Genomic DNA, 27,324 nt, shown 5'->3' on the forward strand with positions numbered 1-27,324 from the left:
TTCACTGGATGCCACTGCATAAAAGAATTCTTTTTAAACTGCTTCTCACAGTCCATAAAACCATGCAAAACACAGGACCCCGTTACTTTGTAAACCGTTTTAAGCGCTATACCCTTCGCGTTGCTTGAGATCCTCTGGGACTAACCTGGTTCAAATTCCCAGATTTAAATATAAGACCAGAGGCGGAAAATCCTTCAATGTTCTGGCAGCTAAAGCCTGGAACACCCTACCCGCCCACCTTAGAGCCATAGACAATGAGAACAATTTCAGAAAACTCCTCAAGACATGGGTCTATAAATTACCAGACTCCTCTGTCCTGGCCGCCATTTAGTTCTCTTTTCCATTCATTCCACTTTTTCAGCTATTCCTCTGCAGCTCGCCCAGCGCCATGATGCTCCCCTGGGAGCGAACGCTTGCGCTTTACAAATGCCCATAAATATCAAATATCAAATTGTTATGTCTATTTCAGAACAATAGCGGGGCGTGGCTTTGCCGGCTGCAAGATGGCCGTACTCTGAGTGGGCTCTGCCGGCCAAGCTTCCTAATCCTTCATTATCCTGCAGACATTAGGGTCTTACCTGAATACAACCAGCCTTTAATGACTCGGGTTCCTCTGCTGTCTAGACTGCGGCTGTTCCGAACTCCTGGAGGCAATCAGGGACCGAGGAAACCTGCTCCAAAGTCGACGCCTGCTCTGGGTGCCTGGGCCAACCGGGCCAACCCTCCCCCACTGTTTCCAGAGTGTGGCTGCCGAAGCTACCAGCTGCCGGCTGGAGGACGTGGGGCCCTGCGGGGTGTGATCCGGTGAGTGGCACTGCTGTGGAGGGGGCCTTTGGCGGGGTGGGTGACCGCGCGCTGCCGCCCAGTATTCTGCCAGGATTACTGAATTACCCACACGACCCTGCAGCCTTCTAGGGGTTTCCACGATTGGGGTTCGCCCGGCCTCCTTTGGTGCCTTCCACTCTTGTGTAGCACTTAACAGGTGGAACACTCACTGGTTTTATTGCTCCCCAAGACCCTCCTCGCCATTAGTCTCCTCCACTGTCCCTCCTGGTCTCGCTCCTGGTGGCGAGGAGAGGCCCGTTAGTCGCACTTCTTCCTGCAGCGCACCTGGGTTACATCACATCTCCTCTGCTGCTTGGTGAGGCCCGTGGTCCGTCATGGGGAGAACGGATTCGAAGCAGCCCAAAATTACATTTGAGCAACGCAGGTCGACGCGCCAGGACGGCGCCGGCTTGGACACTGGTGACTCTACCTCCATTATGGATGCGCCTCCGGCTCGCGACAATGACTTAAAGGCAATCATGCTTGATGTGAAGTCTACAGTCACTGGCATCGCCGCTCAACTGGATCAGCTCTCTACCCGCCTGGACTCAGTTAAGGCTCAGGTTGATTCCCACGACAATCGCCTCCTCCACGTCGAGTCCAGGGTCTCCGATGTCGAGGATGCCGCCACACAAGATCGTCAAAAACTGCTTCAGATGGACAAGATTTTGGCGGTCATCCATGAGAAAAATGAGGACTTGGAGGCACGCTCTCGCCGGAGCAATCTCTGTATTACTGGTGTTCCAGAATCCACCAACATTGCTCGCATGGAGGACTTCGTGGGGCAACTGGTTAAGGAACTCTTCAGCGATGCTTTTTCTTCAGTTTATATTGTTGAACGCGCACCACTCCCTTGTTCCTCGCCCGGGTCTAGGGCTTCCACCTTGTCCCATCATCTAAAAAATCCTCAATTTCAGAGACCGGGACGCTATCCTGAGTGCAGCACGTGACAGGGGTAAAGTCACTCACCATGGTAATTCGTTATCTTTTCACCCGGATTACACTCTTACCGTTCAGGCTGCCTGGCGGGAGTTCCTACACGCGAAAAGAAACCACCAAAACCATGAGGTTTCCTATTCACTGACCTACCCGACAAAATTGAGAGTCCGCCAGGGTGCTAAAAGGCTGGTGTTCTCTGACTCCAGGGATTCCCTAGCATTTGCCAAGAAACTTGACAAATCATCTCGTTCCTCTCCCTCCAGATCTCAGCTCGCAGACACTGGACATCTCAGTGATAATGACTGAAATGTTGTATTAAGTGAACTATTTGCTTTTCTAAATAATGTCTGATGTTGCTTTAGCTTGGCCACCCTGCTTCATGCCAGGGGTGTACGCCGATCTCTGTCATGCCCTCACGGGTAATTCCCTTTCCCAATGCTGTTTCTGCTCTTCCCAGTTGTGGGTCCCTGGGGAGGGTCTGGGTGGTACCTCAGCCTGTTTGGGGGGTTGGAGTGGTTGTGGGGTTGTGGGTTTTCTCTGCTTTGTTCTGGGGTTTGTTGGGATGGGTCTGCTGGGTGGTGAAGGGGTCATCCGAACGGTTACAATTGATCAGGTTGAACTCACCCTCACTTTTGACAATCCTGATTCATGCTTTGAGGATGGATGGGTGGGGAGGGGGTTTGGGGTGGGTAGTAGGGTTGGGTTGGGGTGGGGGTATCAAGGGTTTCTTGTATTTCTCAAAGTGTTGGGGTTCTGGTATATTACTTTTTGGTCAATCTTCATTGTCTCCTTGTGGTCAGATTGCATCACTACACTGTGTTCCTTGCTCTACTCTGCAATTAGTCTGCCGATTACATTTTCTTTTGTACAAATTGTTTTGCTTGTCCCCCCTCCCGCTGGTTTGTTTTGCTCACCCGGACTTTGCATAATGAGGGCCTCCTCTGTCATTTGTCCGGTCCAGATAATTTGCTTCCTACTCACCACACCAATGACTAGGGCTGTTTCCCTTGTTTTCCCGCTGGCAGAAGACATCACATTGCTGTATACCATCAGCTCCTGCCTGGGGTGTCTCCCACTCGCGCTGCATAGCACCATATTCAGGATAACTGACACTATCTGCTGGACCTGGAATGTTTGAAGTCTAAATGACCACCGAAAAGCTAGACTCATCCACTCCCACTTACAGCGACACGGAGTGGACAAATGTCTCTTACAAGAGACGCACCTCATGTCCGGGTCTCTCTCCAGGCTTCAGGCGCGCTACTGGGGAGAAACATACTCCACGTTTTACTCATCATACACAAGGGTGGTCTCTAGTTTGATACGCAGGAGCCTCCCATGGCAAACTGGTAAGGCACTCACTGATCCCGATGGTAGGTACGTAATTCTGCACGGCTCCCTGCTGTCTCAACCTGTGACGATTGCTGCAGTGTACGGACCAAACTCAGTGTCGTGTTCTATCTAGAACCCCGATCAATATTGTGACCTTATGCCCCTATTCGGCTATAATCCATTCATACCCCTATAATGGCATAAACGATCAGAGCCATATTTCAGCCATCTTTCAGAAACTCGCCTCTGCAGCTCATTACAGTACATGACACAGCAGAAGCCGCTATCTTAGATTCCTAGATTACACTCTGAGTTCTTCAACAAGATAAAACCCCCAGCAACCTGGGAAAGCCCCGCTTGCTTTGTTTTTATTAGTAATAGAACTCTAATGAGCACTGTAAGAACGATCACTTCCTAGTGACATCTTTATTGACGTCTTATGTCCAAAAACTTACGTCAAACAAGGCACCTTTCAGGTATAAATATTACCAACGTTGCCTTAAGCAACAGCGATGGTGTGGTGAATACAGGAGCCGAACAGCTGTCCCTTGCAGAGCCCAGCAGATGCTAGAAGCCCACGGACGCTGCCCCTCCTCCTCCTTGATGCGCTGAGAGAGACGCTGTCTTTTCTCCTGCCGAGAAAATCCAGCTCCAGCGTTTCCAGCCTACTCTTGCGAGTGACTGGGATATCGAGTCCTGGAAGGAGATACCAGCCCTCCAACATTCTATTTCAGAGGTATGGTGTTGACTAAACCCTTAGAGAGAATTCTTGAAGCAAACCTTGGCAAAACCAACTTAACTTAACTTGCTACTTACTTACTCCCTTCCACGTGTTAGGCTTAGGTCAGGTACACTGGGGTAGGCGTAGTTAGAAGCACCAGTTGAGATTGTTAGCCAAATGTATATATGAATGTATATATTTTATTCATTTTAATCATCTTATGGCTAAGAAACCATAATGATGCTTTTACAGTATTACTTCGTGATACTCATACTACTGTACGCACTTTTTATATTAACAAGTCTTGCAATTGTGGCAATTCATTTCTCTTGCATGAGAAGAAAGACTGTTCAATAAATAATACCTTTTTATTGAAAACGCCCGTCTCTCTATTCTCTGCATCTTGGTGAAAGTAATTCTTGCACAACTGACTGAGTGAAATAGCTGTCTATTGTTTCACACGACTCTAGAGATTGACTCTTATTCTAAGGAGCAAAGTTGTCATGTTTATGCGGTTGTTGGAAAACTGAATCCCTTCTTGTCTGTGCCTGGGGAGCTGATCACTTCCTATTCAGTCAAGAAAGTTTCCAGTGACCTCTGAGCTAGTTGGTACAAACCCAATTAAGTTTAGCATAGTCAGTAGAGACCTGGAAGACCGCACTTCTTCGTCTACACTGCTGTTTATGTTATTCCAATGTGCAGGGCCTATAGGGAAAATAGGAACTACACTACATGGCGCCCAACGTTTGGTAAGGCGATAAAACTAACGCAAGACGTTAGAGTAACTCAGTCGTGCTTTTTCACACAGACCCTTTTTACCGTAAATACTCCAATAGACGTCTGGAGTGGGTGAAAGGTTAAAATCCGCCCGAACTTAGTAGGAAGAGATTCCTATGAAAAGCTCTGGTTTATTCAACGTTGAAGGATACAGTGTTCCAAAATATTGTGCACCTAATCTTTGTCTCCTTGGAGACCTGCTCTGAAACAAAAAACACTTCTGACAGACAATGCCAGATAGTGATGACGATGCAGTTGTCGAAACCGGAGGAGCCGCAGTAGATGCGAACCAACGGGGTTTCGATGAAACTGGGATTTATCCACCGGGTGCAATTATCATCCCGGTCAACATATTGAAAAACTATACCGTTAAAACTTATAGAAAACGGACTGACGACACAGAGTGGCACAGTCGTCTTCGTGATAGAAGCACACGAATATCGGCAGACAGAGGTATTCTATTCTTGGATAAAATTTCCAGCGGCAAACGCCGCAACACGTGAGTTCCACTATTACAAAATAGAGGATCCACCGGAAGAGTACGCTCCTTTCGAGGAGATTGAAATCCCATTAAAATACCAAGAGCACCTGCTCTGGTTTAAAGGCGCCCTAAAACACAATGATCATATTACCAGGCTCGGTCTACTAGGTAGACCAGGAGCAACGTGGCCGGTTCTAGCCAGGTACACACCACATCCGGACATTGCAAAAATGTCGAAAGAAGAGCTGTTAGCACAGCTAAAAACATTAATTAAAATACATAGACAGTTAGTCCAATATGTAATGCGGACTGCAACGGTCCAAACAGGTGCTAATGTCCCACAACTGACCCCTCATCAGGGGAACACAAATAAAATTACACCACAGAACATACAATCATGTCTTGGTAAAACGCCCATAAAACAGGAACAAATTCCTTTCTGGTTAGCGCAGAAAATTACTCAAATAGAGGCAGTATTTTCGAACACTACCCCTATTGAGAAACACAGAATTCTGACCATCTGCCTTCCAATGGGGGTCGCACCACACATGAAGGACTGTGACACTTGGGGTACAGTCTTTGCTTCCATTTACACAAAAACACATGGTGTTCCGTCCATGGCGGTAATACCAGATGTGCTAAAACAGATTCAGAATGAATACGGTCCAGAACCTGCTTTAACTCTTGGTATGAAATTACTGAAAGACTTCAAGCAGGTCTCGGCTATATTATTAGCCAATATAAAAGGAGAAGCAGCATCTGTGGCGATCTGCCAGAAGTTGAAGGAAACAGATATAACAGATCAACCAATTGAGCTTGCCAGAATTATAGAAAAATGTTATGAAGAATTAGATAGAGACAGCTTGGGTGGGAAACCAGTAAAACCCCAACTACTCGAAAATCCTGAAAAATTATTTATTAAAAATAATTCAAACACTCCTAAAAAGAACCTGGATGGAAATAAACAATCCACTCCCAAGGAAAAAGTTTTCCAGTCCAGAGGAAGGTCTCCTCGACGGAGGGAAAGAACTCCGACTAGAGAACACCAGTCTCCCCAGAGGGAGTCCTCTGAGAAAAGATATAACCTTAGAAATAGGGATAACTTGAAAAAACCTGATAGATATCAAAGTATTGCTACACGTCCGTCTCGATCTTTTTCGCAGAAATCAGAAAGAAGAGGACGGTCAGACCCAGGAGAGCACGCCAAGTCCAAGGACAAGGAACCTGCTCAAATTAAAAAATCACAATTTCCAAGAAAGAAGGTAGCCAGTATTAGAGTAATCGAACATGCCGAGAATACTGAGGACACAGCTGAAAAACGGGGAGTGGGCACAGACAATGCTAGACAGTGCAGCAGAAATCAGCATAGCTCGCAAGATCCTGATGACTCATCTGGAGACAGTGGACACGAATGAATACATTCAAGTTGAAACTGCAGACACCAGAGTTAGCAAACCTCATAAGATATACGAAATAACACTGCGTATAGAGGGAGATAAGACTAGGAAAATAAGGGGTCTATTTTGGGATAACCTCTCAAAAGGCTATGAAATCCTGTTAGCTGAGAAAGATTGGCCCCCGGAGTTTGTCAGGGAGTGCCCTCATGGCGAAGAAATGATTATGCCTGCCTTCTCAAATCACATTCCAATTCACAAGAAATATACTTATGCAAGGAAATGGGCAGTAGCTCAAGCACCTGCGTTATATAAGAATCATGTAGGATGGGATGAGGACTCTCCTTCTCACAAAATCCAGTTAAAAAATCAACCAACTGCACAAAGGCAGTATCCAATTAAGCAAGAAGCTAAAAAACAAGTCAGGGAGATTTTAGATCAACTTGAATACCAGGGGGTGATTGAAACATGCACCTCTCAAATGAACAATCCTTTGTTTCCTGTCTCCAAGCCAGACAATTCATATTGTCTAGTCTTGGACTACAGACACCTCAACTCGTGTTGCAAAACATTTGCGGTTCAAAACTCGCATAGTGCTGCACTAATGAATAACATAGTTCGCAAAAAATATAAAACGACATTAGATATATCTAATGGTTTCTTTTGTCAAAATATTGCACCAGAAAGCAGGTACTTGACCGCTTTCTCAATAATGGGGTCGCAGAAAAATTTCTGTAGGCTCCCACAGGGGTTCAAGAACAGCCCAGGATTATTTTCAGCCAGAGTAACAGAGTTACTACAAATATATGATGATGAGGCATTATCTTATGTGGATGATATCTATCTCACTGACGCCGACTTGGAGACTCACTTGAAAAGGATGAACACCATAATACTTGGTTTCGCAGCAGAGGGTTACAAATTCACCTTTAAAAAGTCTCGAATTGCCCATCTGACAGTCTTATTTTTAGGATACGAACTATCAAGTGAAGGAAAAAGCCTAGCGGACAACTTCTTAGAGAAGTGCGCTGTACTCCAAGCACCAAAAACACTGAAGAATTTACAATCCATTCTAGGCTTCCTGAATTTCGGAAGAACTTACATTCTACATTATGATTTGCTTTTCTTCACCCCTGAGGCGGAAGCCGGGGGCTCTCTCCTGCTATCCCTTGCCTATGGCTATTGACTCGAGTGTTTGCAGTAATTATTTTAAAAACGTGTAAAATATTTTAATTGTGCAATTTTAACTGTGTGCACTACGGACCTCTCGGTGCAAGAACTACGCTGCACCGAGGCCCCCTGACACCTTTTCCTGACCGGTGCAGCCGATTTAGGTGCTGACGCCGGCAGGTTACGAAGGGCGCCATCTTGGGGGAAGGAATAGGGCTGCGGTCCAGTAGTTGGACGCTTCCCGCCCGCCCAACCAGGTATTTAACCACGCTGGCTTGAGTGAGCTTAGATTTGCTTTTCTTCACCCCTGAGGCGGAAGCCGGGGGCTCTCTCCTGCTATCCCTTGCCTATGGCTATTGACTCGAGTGTTTGCAGTAATTATTTTAAAAACGTGTAAAATATTTTAATTGTGCAATTTTAACTGTGTGCACTACGGACCTCTCGGTGCAAGAACTACGCTGCACCGAGGCCCCCTGACACCTTTTCCTGACCGGTGCAGCCGATTTAGGTGCTGACGCCGGCAGGTTACGAAGGGCGCCATCTTGGGGGAAGGAATAGGGCTGCGGTCCAGTAGTTGGACGCTTCCCACCCGCCTCCCACTGGATAAAATGATGACACCTCCCCGTCCGCGCAGCGGGCGGGCGCAGCGGGCGCGCCGGCGGCGCGCCGAAGGCGCGCCAAAGGCGGGCCCGTCTGCGCCCGTCCGCGGCAGACCGGGGCACGGGGCCACTACCCCTGCACATTTTTCCATCAGTGCCTGCCCCAAAACCTTAATTGGGTATTCTAGAAGTGACCTTCTTGCCCTACGCCTCAACGCAGACACTAATTGCCGTCATACGATGTCTATGGATTGTTCCAGGCTTCATTGTAGATCCTGTGGTTACTCCATTGGTGAGGACAAGAAAGATGTAGGGAGTTTGACAAATCTGAAGTTAATGTTGTTAAACTGTAGATCCCTCAAAAAACACAAGTTAGAGATATATGATTTGATATTAGAGGACAATCTTGATGTGCTTCTTTTAACGGAGACATGGTTAGACGAGGCCGCTACCCCTGAGACCCTTGAAGCCGTTCCTGCTGGATATTGCCTGCTCAGAATTGATAGAGAAAGGCAAATAGGGGGGGGATTGGCAATAATTTTTTAAAGTGAGCTTAACTGCACCTTAGAAAAGGCCACACTGCCCAACTGTGAAGGTGGCTTCTTCATGATAAAAGTCAACCCTAAATATACCATTAACGGACTTCTCTTATACCGTCCTCCCGGGAAGGTTTCACAGTTCTGTAAACTCTTAACAGAGATGATAACCACTCATACCCTGCGGTATAAGAAATTTCTTGTATTAGGAGATCTAAATTTACATTTTGAAAACCCCGATTGTAAGGTGGCACAGGATGTGATAGTTGCAATGAAGTCTCGAGCACTTAAACTCCAATCTATGGCTCCTTCTCATCAAGGTGGTCACCTTTTGGATCCCATTTTTGCCAACTGGGAAGGAATTAAAACTGCCACGCCATTGCAAATTGCCTGGTCAGACCATTTCGCCATCCCGTTTGAAGTGGAAGTTGATCCTCAGGAGGACAGTGGGACTATAACTCAGCCTGTGAAACATAGAAATTGGAAGAAGTTTACGCCAGAAAATGTTAAATCTGCCCTACTTAAAGACCCGCCGCCCCTCAGCGACACCCTGCTTAAGGCTTGGGATCACTATGAGAATTGGGTGTCTAGGGCTCTTGATACAATAGCTCCCTGGTCATCCAAACCTCCTGTTAGGAAAAATAAAACCGCCCCCTGGTTTTCTAAGGAACTTAGGGAAGCCAAAGCTAAGTGTAAAAATACTGAACGTCGCTGGAGGAAAAATTATACTCCAGAGGACAAGCTGCTTTATAAAAGGGAATTAAAAACCTACTATAAACTAGTTAGGGCAGCCAAAGGCGCTTATTACAATGGACGCATTGAATCAGCCAAAAATCCCACTAAAGAGCTCTTCCTGATCTATAAGGAGCTCACTATTCCAACTAGGCTTGAGACTCAGGATAACTACACTAATGAAATATGTGAAGATATCGCTGATTTTTTCATAAAAAAAGTGGATACTCTACATGCCACTTTCACAGGTGGCATGTTGACCACTGACCCAGTCGTAGGTAGTGTCGGTACTATAGAGGCCTCGCTGACCCATTTCACTGTTCCTGAGAGAGCAGACCTGCTAAGGATCATCAATGGCATTCAGTCTGGTTCCCCCCTTGATGTGATTGCCCCCAATCGATGTAAAGCAGTCATTGACTGTATGATCGAGCAACTGGAACACTTGATCACTCTATCCTTTCAGGAATGCCATGTGCCTGATACTTGGAAAATGGCACAAGTAATACCTCTGAAAAAAAAGGCTAATATACACATCTCTCAGCTACAAAATCTTCGTCCTATCTCTCTCCTCCCCTACTGTGGGAAGGTGGTGGAGAAGATAGTCAACAGCCAACTTATGAAGTTTGTGGAAGAGAATTCGCTTCTTCACTTCACGCAATCAGGGTTTAGAGGTGGCCACTCTACTGAGTCGGCAGTTTTATTCTCCACAGAATGTCTAAGACAACTTGCCGACGAGGGGAAGACAGCAGCATTGGTATTATTAGATCTGAGTGCAGCTTTTGATACCGTGCTGCACTCAACGCTGCTGTCTCGCCTCTCAGATCTAGGAGTGGATGGGCCAGCTCTAAAATGGATGGCATCCTTTTTGGAAAACCGAAGTTTCCAGGTACACTGTCCCCCTTATAAATCATCTATCCACAAACTAAAACATGGGGTACCACAGGGCTCAAGCTTGAGCCCCACGCTTTTTAATCTTTATATGGAGCCGCTAGCCCATATAGTGGAAACTTTTGGTGTGGATATCGTCACATATGCTGACGATACCCAATTGATAATTAAACTCACCCATAATCAGCCAGAGGATGCCATCAACTTTTCTAACTGTATGCGTTCTGTGGCAGGGTGGATGCATAACAACTGCCTACGCCTTAATGGCGAGAAAACAGAAGTGTTGATAGTGGGCAAATCCCCTTCTGCTTGGTCGCGGGCTTGGTGGCCATCAGAACTGGGTGCGTTTCCCCTCCCCGCTAATTTGGTGAAAAACTTAGGAATATGGCTAGATACGGAGCTTTCCTTTAAGCAACAAATCAGTAAAGTTACGGGTAAATGTTTCGGTATTTTAAAAACTCTCCGGAAAGTCTTAGATCTTCTCCCCACCAACGCCAGGAAGACGCTCATCCATGCCCTGGTTACGCCACACCTGGATTACGGCAATGCCCTTTTTTTAGGACTAAGCCGTAAATGTCTACATCAATTACAGTGTGTCCAAAATGCCGCAGCTCGCATGGTATTGAATCTTCCGCGCAGAGCCTCCGGTAAAACAGCACTACGAAAGCTTCACTGGCTCCCTATGGAGGAACGTGTTAAGTTTAAAGCTCTATGCTTTGTCCATCGCATTGCCCAGGGAAAAGGACCCAGCTACCTACGCAACCTGTTGACTATTCACCGCCCCACCAGGAACCTTAGATCCGCGGGAACAATGCTGTTTCAGCTCCCTCGCGTACATAAGACTAGGATGGGAGGTAGCTCCTTTCGCTTTCTTGCAAGTAAGCACTGGAACAATCTCCCGCTAGACCTACGCATGGAGCCCTCTGAAACAAGGTTCAGGCTCAAACTTAAAACTCATCTTTTTCCAAAGTAATATCAGTCCGTACTCCTATACCTGTGTGAGCTCCTGACCTTGGCCTCTGGTGTACTAAAGCATTTCTCAGCGCGGGGACACACTGTCATAAGTGTAACCAGGCGCTTTATAAGTGTTTTTATTATTATTATTATTATTATTATGCGGAGAGGGTTAAACCTCTCTACGAACTATTAAACCTGACTCAAAAACACACAGAAATTTTGAGATCATTGCAAACAGACATGTTAGCAAAAACAAAATTAGAAACACGTGACAATACACACAACCTTGTAATCCGAGTCATCCCAGGAAGATGCGGATTCACGTACCTGACCTCTAATGAGGGAGAAACGGTACCAATAGCTTACAAATCACATTTGTACACACAAACAGAAAAAACATTCAGTCTTACAGAAAACACTGTAAAAGCAGTTCAAACGGCAATAGCAAAAGAACGAGCACTGGCACAAGGCAAAAGAATAACTGTTCTCACAGCAGAATCGGCCTTCGAGGCACTATTCAGCCCAGTAAACCTGCCTACAGTATCACTAGATCCGAAATGGATACAGTGGGAAAGCTCGCTGGCGGCAGAAGACGTGAAATACTATTTTGCTCCACAATTTGAAAAACTGAATGATTTAAAATATGAACAAGAATATCCTCTGCCATTCGAAATTCTGCCTCTCCAACAGTACTCTTGTATAATCTATACAGATAGATTCATACAGCATTACAACGTAGAAGATAAAACCTACGATGCAGCCTGTGCGATTGTTAAAGGTCGCTGGCTCTGCGGTAAATTCAGACCGAAAATAACAAAAACTGAATCACTGGGGAAAAGTTTAGCTCAGCGAGCTGAAATCAGATCTTTAAAGATGGCGCTTGAAAATGCTGATCGAGAATTCCCGACACTAATCGTGTGCGATTCGAGTTCTTGCGTCAACTCTTACAATAACGATTTACAGAAATGGGTTCAAAATGGTTACAAAGATGACACAGGTGCCACAATCAAGCATAAAATGCTTTGGAAACAAGTAGTTCTTTTACAGAAAGAACTACAAAAGACTCACGTGATACACACTCTGAGTCATGAACGTGATGGCGTTCACGTTGCAGGGAATTCATTGGCTGATGAAGCCGCGAAGGCAGCTGTGCAAACGGCTTCCGTAGCTGTGATTACTCGGTCACAAACAAAAATAGACAGCGACATTCTACAAGCTGTCAGTGCGTCAGTAAAAGATGATTAAAAAAACACTCCCAAAAGGCTTTCCAGAAAAGTACTTATATTCAACAGATACGAATAATGTTCCTTATGCTCGAATCCCTGGAGTGGGGGATAGAGTAATTCCAAACATGGAACACAGGTTAGGACTAATTAAAGCGCCACACAAAGGGCTTGCTTCTGCACACGCTGGCGTTTCCGCAACAATATCACTATTGAGACAGAGATATTGGTGGCCTCGCATGAGAATACAAACTAAGAAGTATGTATTAGAATGCGAAAAGGTGGTAGTGCCACCGCTTGCTGTCTGTTGCTGAGATAAGATGTTAACCATCTCAAAGCTAAACCAATTACTCCTACACTCCGAAGGCGGCTCAAAAGGACTGCATGGTCCACCGTGTCGAACGCGGCCGACATGTCAAGTAGCACTAAAAATGCTGACTTGCCCCTGTCGACACGCGTTCGTAGGTCGTCCAACACGGTAACCAATGCCGTCTCAGTACCATGAGCCGGCCTGAACCCGAATTGTGATTCATCCAGGCAGGAATTGGATTCCAGGAAGTTGGATAGTGCTCTTGTGACCCATTTCTCGATGATTTTTATCGCAAAAGGTAGAAGCGAAATGGGCCTATAGTTGGCCGGACATGAAGGGTCCAGAGAGGCCTTCTTTAACAGTGGTGTTACTATGGCCAACTTCCAACTTCCAACTGTCTGGACTTTATTATAAACTGTTGGATAAAACAGGGACGAAAACCATGCTGACAAATACTAAATTGATATATTCAGAAGCATTTTATGAAAAAATGATGACATTTGGTTTTGATTTCTGGAAAAATAACATTGAAACAAAAACAATCTGGGGTACAAAAGATTGGCAGGTACAAGGCCTAGAAGCATTGTTTCGAGCCTGCATGATCCCAGAACAAAGAATGTTCTTAAATGACACAATTCAACAGACAACCTGTCTTGGCCTAGCTAAGATTAAGGACCTTAACAAACCGTCTTTTCCTAAGCCAATACCTGATAATGCAACAACAGATATTGAATTAGACATATCCAAAATTTTACATTTAAACAGAACACATCCTGATTGGAAAAAGTGGTTAATCTGGCCTACTGACACGAATAACTGTCAAGATAGATTTCCGAATAAAACACAGGGGTTTAAAATGACAAGACCAGACCCTAGATACTCCCAGAGACAACATCCAGGGATAGTAACAACATACAGTGTAGGGAAGCTGTGCCTTGAATGGCTAGAAACATCCACACTGGCAGAAATTAAGCAACACTTATCTTTACTTAAAGATGGTGCTGATTTGCGCGATTTCATTCTGGGACCACGCAAACAGCGTCAAAAACGTTTCATAGCGGCAAGTATATATGCGGCTTACAACGAGGCATGGAAAGTAACACAAATTGAAACAGCTAAAAAAATACGAGAAATTGATCGTATTAATTTGGAAAAATCACTTTCTGTTGTGGACAATGGGTTAATGACTCTGTCCTCCAGAATATATTCTCTGGACAGTATTGTATAATCAGTTGGCAGGGGCAATAGCCAAGAAGTATAAAACTTCATTTACAAAACCAATACAGCCAATATTGGAGATCTACGGCATGAAAGTGCTGGGTGCATGCCTTTATGGGTCAGAACTTTGGGGTTTTACCAACTTGAATGTTCTATCAGTGGCAGAAAATAAATTCCTGCGGGGCTTAATCGGAGTCCCACAGAGTACTCCCTCCATCCCCCTCCATTATGATCTGGGGAGGAAAAGGATTGAGGACGTGATCAGACTTCGCCCCCTTTTATATTGGAGGCGTATAAAATGTACCCCGGAACTGAGTCACTATGCTGCTGCCTTATTAGATGTTGACAACTCTGATATCTTCCATAAAGTAGTTTGGTTAAAAGAAGTGAGGAAACTACTTCAAAAATTGCACCTTGAACACTTGTGGACAGTAACTGACCCAGATGACTTTCCTTCAAAGAACACATTAAAAAAGTTATACTGGGAAATGATAAATAATGCCGCATTGGTCTCTAGCCAACCTCCTGCCTTGACATTCAAGTTTTTAGAGATAAAAACCCTCCCCATGTTTGAACAGTATTGGGATATAATCTCCAAGCCTCTAGATAGGAAACTGTTTTTCCAGTTCAGAGTTGGCACCCTGCCCCTAAATGCTTTTACTGTCAAATGGTCCCCTGGTAATGTTAACACATGCTCCCATTGTAAATCTCATATAGAAGACATTTTGCACTTTTTATTTGTATGTCCATTATATGCTGCCCCAAGGAATAGGTGGCTGAAGCCGGCATGTAGAAATCTGGGCACAAGGAGATGTGTCGAGGCTTTCAGGGTCTTGAAATCAAATTGTGCCCCTCAACTTGCAATTGCAGTGGCCAAATTCCTGGGATGGGCTTGGATAATACGTACGCGCACTTTAAAACTCCCATGAATTACATGAACTTCCTTTGGCTTGTGATGATACTTTTTTAAAAATAATGTGTAAATTTTATAGATTCTTATTCGCCAACAATGCACTAATGCATGTTATTTAATATGTTTTTTACTATTAGATTAGTATTTATTATGTTTAGATAGGGATGAAAGCTTTTATGACAATGTTGTCGAATAAAGTATTTAAACTTGAAACTTGTATTGTATCATCTGCCATAGATATAATAGACAAAGACTTGCTAATGTTACAACATGGCCAGTCACAATTGCGTTCTATTGTACAGCTAGGCTGGACGCTGCAAAATCTTCGTTCAGGCTATGTGCCATGGCGTTTAATCAACACAACGTCATTGTTTTCCATCTTTAACCTTACTGATAAACAAATCAGCTTGGCACAGAAAGGAGCAGACTATACAATCCTGAGCATCGAAAAACCTGAGAGATTACCATTGACAATGTCAGAAAGTCCTGTCATTGAATGGATAATACACGGGATTCTCACAATTCCGATAACAACTTTCCGATTTAGAAAGTGCCTTGAATATATACCGACTGGCCAGTATGAACGTTTGGGTAAAGGGTACATTAAGTCAACATGGGAATTAACATATACACACGCATGCTATAGTGACAGCAACAAAAATGTATTTCTTAGTGGTGAAAATTGCAGACATTCACTAAGCAGTATACTTTTGTGCCAGGGTATTAATTTACACGGGGCCTGTGAAGGAAATTCGAACAATCTTTCATGCCACCAACATGTCACACCTGCAACGCAGATAGAGCCTTTCTTTAAGCAGCTCTCTAACGGGAGTTACATTCTAATAACGGATCACAGCTGTTGTGGCCTTTTGCCAGGGAAAGCATATCTCGTTCACGTAACTTCCAAGGTCACTTGCTGTATGCAAGCATTGTTTCCAAACGGCCATGAAGATTCCGAGAAGCCGATTTGGCCGACTTTGAATGTCTCTTCTATACGAATTGATACTTTAAGCAGAATGAAGTCTGTGCTTTTACAGACAACAGTGCCCATCACGTCATCAAAAGAGACGTATGATCTCCAAGTTGCAAGGACGGCTTCGGAGATACATGACCTTTTATCAACAAATTGCCCCGTGCATTTCACAGAAATGCTTAGCCAAATTCTAAATATGTCAGATGCCGTAGGTATCTCAGGCGTATTTAAGACAATTTTTTCGGGACTGTTAACACCATTCAAAGCAACTCTGGGCATCATTCCCAATTTTGTCCATTCTGTCTTTGGCGGCATACCCCTACTTTTTTAGACTTGTAGCAGGCATTTTATTTTTGACCCTCCTGCTCCGATATGGCAAGCCAAGACACAGACATGACTCTGGCAGGGATGGAAGAAACGATCCTAGCAGTACGCTACCGGGACCGGATAACTAGAGTCCTTGGATTAGCCAGGCTGAGAGATCTGAACATGACCTGGTTTCTTTCATTCAGACCTATATGGCAGACCTGCATCTTACCTGTGCTTCGATGTATGCTATGCGGAGATGAATGCGTGTTGGACACCTGTCTTGCACTTCCATCAGCAGTACCAATGGATATCGATACCTTGCTAAGTCCTGTAACGGCTCATGCATTGTGTTGTCCCCAGCGGCTACCAATCCTGATGACGGCATTCATTGAGACTCCTGTGCTACGACTAGGTGGTGACAGTGGAGCAAGAAATATAAGCAACATCACCCAGGTACGACCTTCTGTGAGCATTGCTGATCCTGACATTGATGACAGCAATCATTCTCACACCTGCCAAGTTACAGCGTTATCAAACTTGGTCGAACTGTCACCTGATTTTGTAGACCAATTCTTTGAGAGCCTGTCTGATATGATGTTCTCCCCTGAACAGAAACAATAATTTTTGGAAAACATTCCGAGACACAGCGTTCGCATGAACTCTGAAATCAGCCTTCAGTTTTGATCAACAAAACTACTGAAAAATGTTGGAACTCTATTCCCCCGTTCACCGTGAAAAAGTTTTTATTTTTTTTTAAATTGAACTTCTAAATATTTACTTTTTTCTGGCACGAATTCTTTGCTTAAAGTAGACCTATTCATAAAGAACAGAACTTCTATTTTTAGTGAATCTAGAGACAAAATAACTTTACCTCAGCCTCTAGCACGTTTTACAGCAAATGCATTTCTATGTGATGAAATTATCTCGCCCTTCTTTTCTGTATACAGAGATATTTCATGTGTAATTTTTTCGCAAAATCGTTCAACTGATTACATATGCTATAATTTTTGAATGATTTCTATGCTTAATAACGTACAGTAACTATACTTTCGTGTATTTCAAATACGCCATTTCAAATGCAATATGTATTTTGGGTTGGGTAATGTTACACGCACATCTTATTGCTTTAGTTTTTAGTAATTTGATGGACATAAATTCGTGGAGTGGGTGTCGTGTTCTATCTAGGACCCCGATCAATATTGTGACCTTATGCCCCTATACGGCTATAATCCATTCATACCCCTATAATGGCATAAACGATCAGAGCCATATTTCAGCCATATTTCAGAAACTCGCCTCTGCAGCTCATTACAGTACATGACACAGCAGAAGCCGCTATCTTAGATTCCTAGATTACACTCCGAGTTCTTCAACAAGATAAAACCCCCAGCAACCTGGGAAAGCCCCGCTTGCTTTGTTTTTATTAGTAATAGAACTCTAATGAGCACTGTAAGAACGATCACTTCCTAGTGACATCTTTATTGACGTCTTATGTCCAAAAACTTACGTCAAACAAGGCACCTTTCAGGTATAAATATTACCAACGTTGCCTGTGGTGAATACAGGAGCCGAACAGCTGTCCCTTGCAGAGCCCAGCAGATGCTAGAAGCCCACGGACGCTGCCCCTCCTCCTCCTTGACGCGCTGAGAGAGACGCTGTCTTTTCTCCTGCCGAGAAAATCCAGCTCCGGCGTTTCCAGCCTACTCTTGCGAATGACTGGGATATCGAGTCCTGGAAGGAGATACCAGCCCTCCAACATTCTATTCCAGAGGTATGGTGTTGACTAAACCCTTAGAGAGATTTCTTGAAGCAAACCTTGGCAAAACCAACTTAACTTAACTTGCTACTTACTTACTCCCTTTCACGTGTTAGGCTTAGGTCAGGTACACTGGGGTAGGCGTAGTTAGAAGCACCAGTTGAGATTGTTAGCCAAATGTATATATGAATGTATATATTTTATTCATTTTAATCATCTTATGGCTAAGAAATCATATTGATGCTTTTACAGTATTACTTCGTGATACTCATACTACTGTACGCACTTTTTATATTAACAAGTCTTCCAATTGTGGCAATTAATTTCTCTTGCATGAGAAGAAAGACTGTTCAATAAATAATACCTTTTTATTGAAAACGCCCGTCTCTCTATTCTCTGCATCTTGGTGAAAGTAATTCTTGCACAACTGACTGAGTGAAATAGCTGTCTATTGTTTCACACGACTCTAGAGATTGACTCTTATTCTAAGGAGCAAAGTTGTCATGTTTATGCGGTTGTTGGAAAACTGAATCCCTTCTTGTCTGTGCCTGGGGAGCTGATCACTTCCTATTCAGTCAAGAAAGTTTCCAGTGACCTCTGAGCTAGTTGGTACAAACCCAATTAAGATTAGCATAGTCAGTAGAGACCTGGAAGACCGTACTTCTTCGTCTACACTGCTGTTTATGTTATTCCAATGCGCAGGGCCTATAGGGAAAATAGGAACTACACCACATCGGATGATCCTGACTTCTTTAGTCACATATGGCACCTCATCTCTTCTTTTGGCCCGGCGGCTATTATCTGGGGGGGGGGAATTTTAACGTAACTCTTTCGACGGCGCTTGACTGTTCTGGTTCTCACTGTTCTCACCCGTGCGCTACCGCATCTCTTAAGTCCATACTCACTGACAACTCGCTCTATGATGCCTGGCGCCATATGTGGCCTGATGCCCGCAAGGGCACCTTTGTCAACGGAGCCAGGGGCTGCTGGTCGCGCATCGATCTCTGGCTCACTTCCCCAGATGTTCTCACCTGGCTTATCGATGCGACTCATATGGCGCGTACGTTTTCAGATCATGCACCGTTGCGAATCAGTCTGCGCCTTCCTCACTCCCCACAGCGAGCATTCACATGGCGACTCCCTCTGAACGCGCTCTGCTTTCTGTGCCGAGATCCAAACAGCCATCACCAATTATTTTGAACTAAATGTGGGCTTCGTAGAATCTGCTTCTGTTCTCTGGGAGTGCTTCAAGACTGTCATACGGGGTGAGTGCATTTCTAAACAGGCTGGCGTCCTTCGTTCCATCCGCACCTCTCTTGCTAAGTTAGAGACTGAAATGAAAACTTTGGATGCTGCCCAAGCTGCACGCCCCAGGCCTAACACCCTCGCGCTGTTAAGACAGAAACACCCAGAATTCTCTGAAGAAGCTGACAGAGAGCTTGCCTTTCTGGGTGGAGAGGGCCAAACTCGTCACTTCGGTGAGGGAGTCCGGCCGGGTAAGACTTTAGCAAACCTCCTATGCCCTCCCCGTGCTGTGTCGTATATTACTGCTCTCAGCGACGGGGGCGCCGCCAGAACCACCTCCCTGGAGGGAATTAAGACCCGCTTCATGGATTTTTACTCAAAGCTTTACACCACTGGCCACCCCCCCTCGCGAGGCCTTCAAACAATATTTCGAGACCATCTTGTTGGTCTGGCTGGAGGATTTTTATCTGAAATTCTTAGATGAGCCATTCACTAGGGAGGAGATACTCGCTGCCATTAGTAGCTTGCCCGGTGATAAGGCCCCCGGCCTAGACGGTCTTCCAGCCTCCTTTTATAAAATATATGCTTCGCTTTTAGAACCACATTTGGCTGCTATGTACAATGAATCCTTTGGTAATGGCCTCTTCCCTTAGTCTCTCTGTGAGGCAATGATAACACTGCTACTTAAGCCCGATAAGCCAACTGACCGTCGCAACTCCTATCGCCCCCCTCTCTCTTATTAAAACTGGCAGTAACATTTTTGCTAAATTAATTTCCTCTCGCCTTCTACTGCTCATGCCCCTCATTGCCCTTCCGGAACAATCTGGCTTTATTCCTGGCAGAGCCACCTCACACAACCTCCAAACCATTTTTTCGGTTCAACACCAGATCAACCCCAGCCTCCCCACAGTAGCTGCTTTTTTGGACGCCACAAAGGCATTTGACACACTTGAATTCCATTCTTATTCTTTCTCCTACCGCGTATGAGTTTCAGCAATATATTTATACGCAAGATATTGCTCCTCTACACTAGCCCTTCGGCTCGTCTCCGAATTAATGGGCAGATCTCCAATTCCATCTGCATTGAACGCGACACTCGGCAAGGGTGCCCTCTATCACCTATGTTTTTCGCCATTGCGATGGAACCTCTTGCGGCCAGACTACGTCAGCACCACACTCAGAGGGGTATAGGCTTCACAGCCCGTTCCCTCCTTGTCTCCATGTATGCGGACGACATAACCTTGTATGTTCGCCACCCCCAAGACAATCTTTGCCCTCTTGTACGTGAGATCATACGATTTGGCGGAGTGTCTGGTTTACAGGTGAATTGGAGCAAGTCTGTGCTGTTTCCCCTAACTGATGCCACCAGGCCACTCACGCCGGACTTTCCCTTTGTATGGGCCTCTGGTCCCACTCGCTACCTGGGCATCTGGCTGAGTAGGGACTTAGACGAACTCTGGAGAACTCTGGAGATCCAACTTCGGACGGTGGATTCGAATTGGAGTCGGCTTCCGCTGTCTCTTGCCAGCCGGATTGCCATTGCTAAGATGGTGGTTCTGCCAAAATTCCTTTATCTGTTTTTGAACATACCTATCCTCCTCACTGCTCATTTTTTCCGCAAACTGTGCTACTTAATTATTTCACTCGTCTGGGCCGGTAAACAACCAAGAGTTGCGTACGATATCCTCACTCTCCCTATGTCGGCCGGCAGAATGGGTGCTCCTGACTTCAAGCTTTACGCCCTATGCGCTCCAGTCAGCTTTCTGCATTTTTGGATCCATCCCTCTCCTTATCAACCACACATGGCTGTTGAGACTGCTATTGCATCCCCCTGGCTGCTGGCCACGGCATTATTTGCTCCGGCTGGCGCCCGTGTGCTGTGGTGGACACAGTTGCAACATTGCGTTGGGCCTGGCCTGGTTTGTGCCTACTCTGCAATCTTTCGATGTTCTCTAAATTATATGCCATCACGTTGTCGCCACTTCCATCTCCACAGATCGGGCGCACGTGGCGTGGACCTAGACATGGACATCGCGCAGGCTGACTGGCTCTATTGCTGCAATCAGACGAAGAAACCGAAGAAACCAACTACCGGCTTATACACTTAAAATATCAGCACAGGCTATACCGCACTCTAGTCCAGCTCCACAAACTAGGGCTCATACCCAGTGACAGATGCATGTGTTGCACTGCCCCTGCCGCAGACTTTGCTCATCGAACATGGCTATGCCCCAAGGTGTCGGAATTTTGGCAGGCAGTTTGTGTTGCCATCTCAGAAATTACCTCCGCGACCGTGCAGCCTAATCCTTCACTGTGTCTGCTAGGCGTTTGTAAAATTCTGTCCAGAAGCCTCTCGCCACTTGATTGCAATGCTGCTAGTCCTAGCCAGGCACAGGGTGGTCATGTGCTGGGGTCGCAGACCAGCGCCTAAATTTGATCATTGGCTGGAAGATGCTTCGAGGTGCCAGACTTTGCTGTCGGACTTTTGGGACCTACTACCCGCGAGGTCTCGTCCTATTGACATATGGGAACACTTAGTGACATATCTGCACTCCGGTGCTCCTTTAAGTCATGCTGCCTCTCCCGCGCTCTCTGCCGGCACCCCGCCTGCGGCGGCCACCGGTGCTGGTCAGTAACTGCTTCCCTTTATTCCTTTGCCTCCCTAGTCCGCTGCGCTGGCCACTATCGCTGCAGCTGCGCCCACACCTCCTTTTGGGGGAGGGACAAACTGGGTAACTCTGTTGTTATTACTATGTCACACAGAATTTGTTTTTTGCCGGTGGTAATGTCTTTTCAATGATGATGCTTGACTTGGAGCTTACTGTGTATGTTGATCTGATCTGATGCAAACTGTACTTTGTTTGTTTTGAATCTTCTCAATAAAGGTTTTGAAAATAAAAACAAGAACAATACACAAAACAGTGTAGTGTAGTCTGAATTGTAGCTATTTACCTTATTGTTTATGAGAATGTGTCTTTGACTAGTACCTTGATGCACATTGGTTATGCTAGCCATTCTAAGGTGCTATGGGAAATTCACCTTTTAGTTAAGATACAGAATAAAAGGGCTCCCACTTGACCACTTGTCAGGAGAGGTGCTTCGCCCCAGATTATCACGCAAGATACTGCCAAAGAAGATCTTGACTTCCAGAGATGCTGCCATATCGCACTCACTACTGAAAGCTGATACCAAGCTTAGCCCCAGCAGAGAGGAGCTTGTGACATGTGTGCCTTTTGAAGGGAACACAGCCTCCCAGACTACTCTTAATTACAGCTTCTAGCTGTAAAGAGGTACGCTGTGTGTTGATTCTCCCCAAGAAACTCTAATCGCACGTTATAGAACTCCATGCTCTTCTAGCATAATGCAAACAAGGAGTTTTTAGGGTGTTAGATTGATAGATTACAATGTAATCATGGTAGAAATGTTCATTCTATTCTCTCTGCTCGCAATATGCATTTGTACTGGTTGTATTAGATGTCCTAAGCAACAAGGTGAGCTTGTTGAAATAAATGTTTCGCAATTCATGTGTCTTTTCTTAGTGCAGTTTGGGTGTTTGGTGTTGAAAAGAATGAAACAGGTTAGTTTCCAATCACCACAGTGTCCCTGGATCCCTATGTAGAGACTGTTAGTAACCCAAAGCATTGATGCCACTTCAACTACGTATTAAGTGGGGTTCTGCGGGGATACAAAAACCTGTCTTTCACATTCAAGCATTGGCGCATTGAACCATGCTCATTCATGTTACCCGTGGGTGTGAACACAAACCTTGCAGAGGTGGTCCAAAATCTCAGTTTGTGCAACAGAATAATTTATATGAGCTGTAGGAAGGTACAAACAAATACACTGGTCCTCATGGTGAAGAATTAAACTTTGGTAACTTGATTTACCTTGAGCCGGAGAGAGGTCTATGTTAAGCAATGTTTTTTCGCATTGCTGGTGACAGTCAAGGAATCCTAATTCTTATGGTAGCTGGCAGTTTAGTGATGTATGGGCCAGTTTTTGAAACTGAGGATATCAGTTTTTGAACAGATTATCTTTTGGTGATTGTATGTCAGCCCCTGGTCCCCTAATCCTAGGATGAAGCATCATAGGAGTCTATGTTCAAAGGATTTGAGGATTTTCTGTGTGTCATCAGTGTAGCTATAGCAGAAGTACTTGAAGGTACTGATCTCTGACATGGGTCTGATGTAAATGTTGAAGGGAAGTGCAATGATGAAGATTTGAAGGATAGTAATGACTGTGGCAAAGAAATAATATCCTATCTCTTGGCGAGGTATAACAATATTGTGTCAAGCACAGCCCTTTGGTTTCAGAGGGCCCGCAGTCTTTGTATAAAGACCTGGTGCTTTACTGTGTCAAAGGCTGATGAGAGGTCTGGTGTCATGGCTTGTCACATGTGCTCACCGCCACTCCTAACCACCTGTCGTCCTAACATTATTATCTACCCCCTACACCTCTTGCTTAGGGAATTGCCACTTACAATATCATCCATTTTGTGTGACAGAAGCTATGCTACCCAAGATTGTGGCTGTCACATTTCGTGCTGCCCAGTTGTTACCTCCCCAGTACGGTCAATACTGTCCCCATGCAGGCGCTCCCAAAAGATTCAAGGATCCTAGGATATGCTTCAAGATTTGAGGACCCACCGTCTATAAAAGCCACACCCAGGGTATTGCTATGTGACTGACTTTCTTCTTGTTGATGAGAGAAAGCCTCAGATTGACTTCAAGCCAGATGTCACAAACTTCTTCCCAGATGTTTTCTGTTTGAGGCGCTTCTTGAAATTCCTTCTGCAGGATCACCTTTCCTTACATCCTTGGAATTAATCAACCTCTCCCAGAGCTGTTCTTAGAGGTCTCTGGACAGCAACAGCTAGTGAGTGTTAGATGTTAAGTTTGAGAGTGTGTGATTCCTGTTGGGCCCTTGTACTGTCCTCTGCACCTACATACTGGGATTCAGTAACACCCTCAAAGTTGTACTGAAACAACTGTCTCTTGGGTCTTCGCAGTGTTATATGCAGATCTTGTGTAAACCTCTGTTTCTCATCAGTGTCTCAAGTTATGGAGTATAAGCAACTGCTACAGGACATCAGAACGACACCAGTCTCAAGACGAATCTTTTGGCTCTAATAAGGTCAACGTACTGTGCCAGTGATATGTGGCATTTTACCATAGTTCATCAGTTATAATGTAAACCTTGTGTATGGATCATTTTATATAGAGTGTGAAATCCATGCAATTTAAAAAAACTGTGAATTTTTAAGAGTATCTTATGATTCTGAGGTATATTAAAATTAATGATATAGCACAAGAGAAGCTAAGTAATGGTGCAGCACAGATACTGCTATCAGCTGAAGTCAGACAGTTGTAACATCCAAGTATGTCCAAAATTTGAACTGGATACATTTATACAATGGACACCTCAGTCAAAGAAAAGTTGAAACATTTGAATCACTATTCGAGGTTCTGATTTGCTAAGTTCTAAGGTGATATTATGGTCATTGGATCTGAACCAATGAGAATGCCTGTGGGTTGTCCACCTCTAGTCACAGGTATGGCTAGGTCTTCTATAAATAAATTTGCATCTAAAAGCCCGAGCAGAGCATTTTGTGGCTTCAAGTTGCCTTTAAAAACAGGAAATCTGCCAATGCTGTCCCTAGCTCGATGGGTTTCTTGTATATTTTTACAAAGCTTACTGTGAGTTGCTGGTGGAGCCCTTGTCTAAGGTCTTTAACTTTTTCCTACTGACCAAATCAGTAATATCGACTATGACGGTATCCACAGTTACACTATTGCTGAAAACTGGCAAGGATACCTACAGGCCCATCGCATTACTTAATTTTGACATTATAATATTTACCTAGTCTTGGTCTCCTGGTAACGCTCACTCTGGCCGTTGTTGCTATTTAGCTGCCATTCAGGGTTAATTAGGAATTGGTGTGTATTGACCTGTAACACTTTATAATGTGCATGACCAGCTCCTTTTGTGTATCCAGATATGTCATTGATATGTGTTTCTGAGTATTTAAGCTTTGTCTCCCTTATGGCTATTGCACATTTTTTTATGTATCTTTACTGAAAAATTCAATAAATAAAGTTTTATAAATAAAAAAAAAAGGATCATTAGGAATAGACATGCTTGGGATAACGTGCAACCGGCAGTGAACGCGGTCAGTGTGGCGGAACGGACCAGAACCACGACCATCCTTCTCTCACTAGATACAGAGAAGGCCTTTGATCGGGTGAATTGGCAATTTTTCCGGGTGGTCTTCTCAAAGATTGGACTGGGCCCTGATATGACAACCTAGCTGTTGGCCAACTACAAAACCTTGATATCACGCATTAGAGTCCATGGCGTCCTCTACTCTCCAATTCCCCTTCACACCAGACAGGGATGTCCACTACCCCCACTAATCTTCGTACTCATGATGGAACCTTTAGTCCGCCGACTCGAAACATATCCTGGGATCCAAAGGGCTTGAGGTTGATGGAGAACACTACATGCAGGCACTCTTCGCTGACAATGTATTGTGCTTCCTTACATGTCCAGATACGTCCCTCCCACTTCAGCTGGATGAATTAAAACAATTGGAAGTGGCCTTGGGCTTCTGCATTAGCTATGTGAAGTCTACAGGTATCGGGGTGGGGGATTCCACCCAGAGGTCCTGACCCTTGCTCTCCACATTCAGCCTGACATGGGAGACCACCTCCCTGCGATATCTTGGGATCTTCATTACTAGCTCTAACCACGCACTCTATGAATAAAGCATACCCCCTTTGCTGGCGGCCCTACTTAAACAGGTGTCTCAGGATATTGCTGCACATGTGAACACATTTTGGAGCACCAAAATGGACATTTTTCAGCATATATATGGGAATTTTGCAGCATTTTACGGCAGCGGGCCGATTTAATTTCCGTTTGGTGCTGATAAATTTGCCCCCAGGGCAGCAGACTTCATCTGCACTATTTGTTTACCCTCACAGGACCCTCAGTGAGCCCCACAGGTGGGGGTTCCAATCTGCAGATTTGTATGCCCCCCACAGGGCGGGTGTCCCTTGGGTGGCGGGCTCCATCCAAACTATTTTTTGTACCCCCACAGGGCCCGCCATGTGCCTCTTGGGCAGTGAGCCTGATCTGCGTCATTTTGTTTTGTGGCACACGGGAATCGGGCAGTGGCGTAACGAAACTTGAGGGGGCCCCCCCTGCAACCTACATGGAGGGGGCCCCCCTCCCATCCTCCGTGCCAGTCTAGAGCTCTCAGGCCAGCGACCCGCCATACTGCGGGGGATGCGGGGCTATTGTTACACCACTGTTACTAATCCAGCCGTTATAAGTAACACTGGATGGTGGAGTCAAAGGTTGGGCTTAGTCTGCCCGCAGGCTATCATAGGAGGTAGTTCATTCATTACAGGGTCCCTGCCATCAGTACGCCGGGGAAGTTTGCCCAATTCTAGGTGGGTTTCCTGAAGCAGACTCCTGTCATGATATACAACATCGGGCCCACTCATCGTTCAGTTTTGACAAAAGTGCATCCACTACTCCTTTTCATTTCCGTTTCAAAACATTAGACAATGCGACAACGCAGTATTTCAAAAGCAGATGTAACTACAAAGAGCACATTTTGATAATATATTTTTATTAGTAGACAATAGCAATCTTAAGAGGCATTGCATAGCTTCATACACACCGTGACCCCAATTCCATCACAGTCTCTCAATCAGTGAGTCAGTCTCTCTCCCTCAGTCAGTCAGTCAGTCTCTCTCTCTCTCTCTCTCTCTGTCATTCAGTCTCTCAGTCAGTCAGTCTCTCTCAGTCAGTCAGTCTGTCAGTCAGTCAGTCTGCCAGTCTCTCTCTCTTTCTGTCAGTCTGTCAGTCAGTCAGTCTCTCTCTCTCTGTCTCTCAGTCAGTCAGTCAGTCTCTCTCTCTCTCTCTCTCTCTCTCTCTGTCAGTTTCTCAGCCAGTCAGTCTCTCAGTCAGTCAGTCTTCAGTCTCTGAGTCAGTCAGTCTCTACTCTCTCTCCACTCTC

The sequence above is a fragment of the Lissotriton vulgaris genome, chromosome 2_1 (genome assembly GCF_964263255.1).
Source record: "Lissotriton vulgaris chromosome 2_1, aLisVul1.2, whole genome shotgun sequence".
In the NCBI taxonomy this organism is placed as follows: Eukaryota; Metazoa; Chordata; class Amphibia; order Caudata; family Salamandridae; genus Lissotriton; species Lissotriton vulgaris.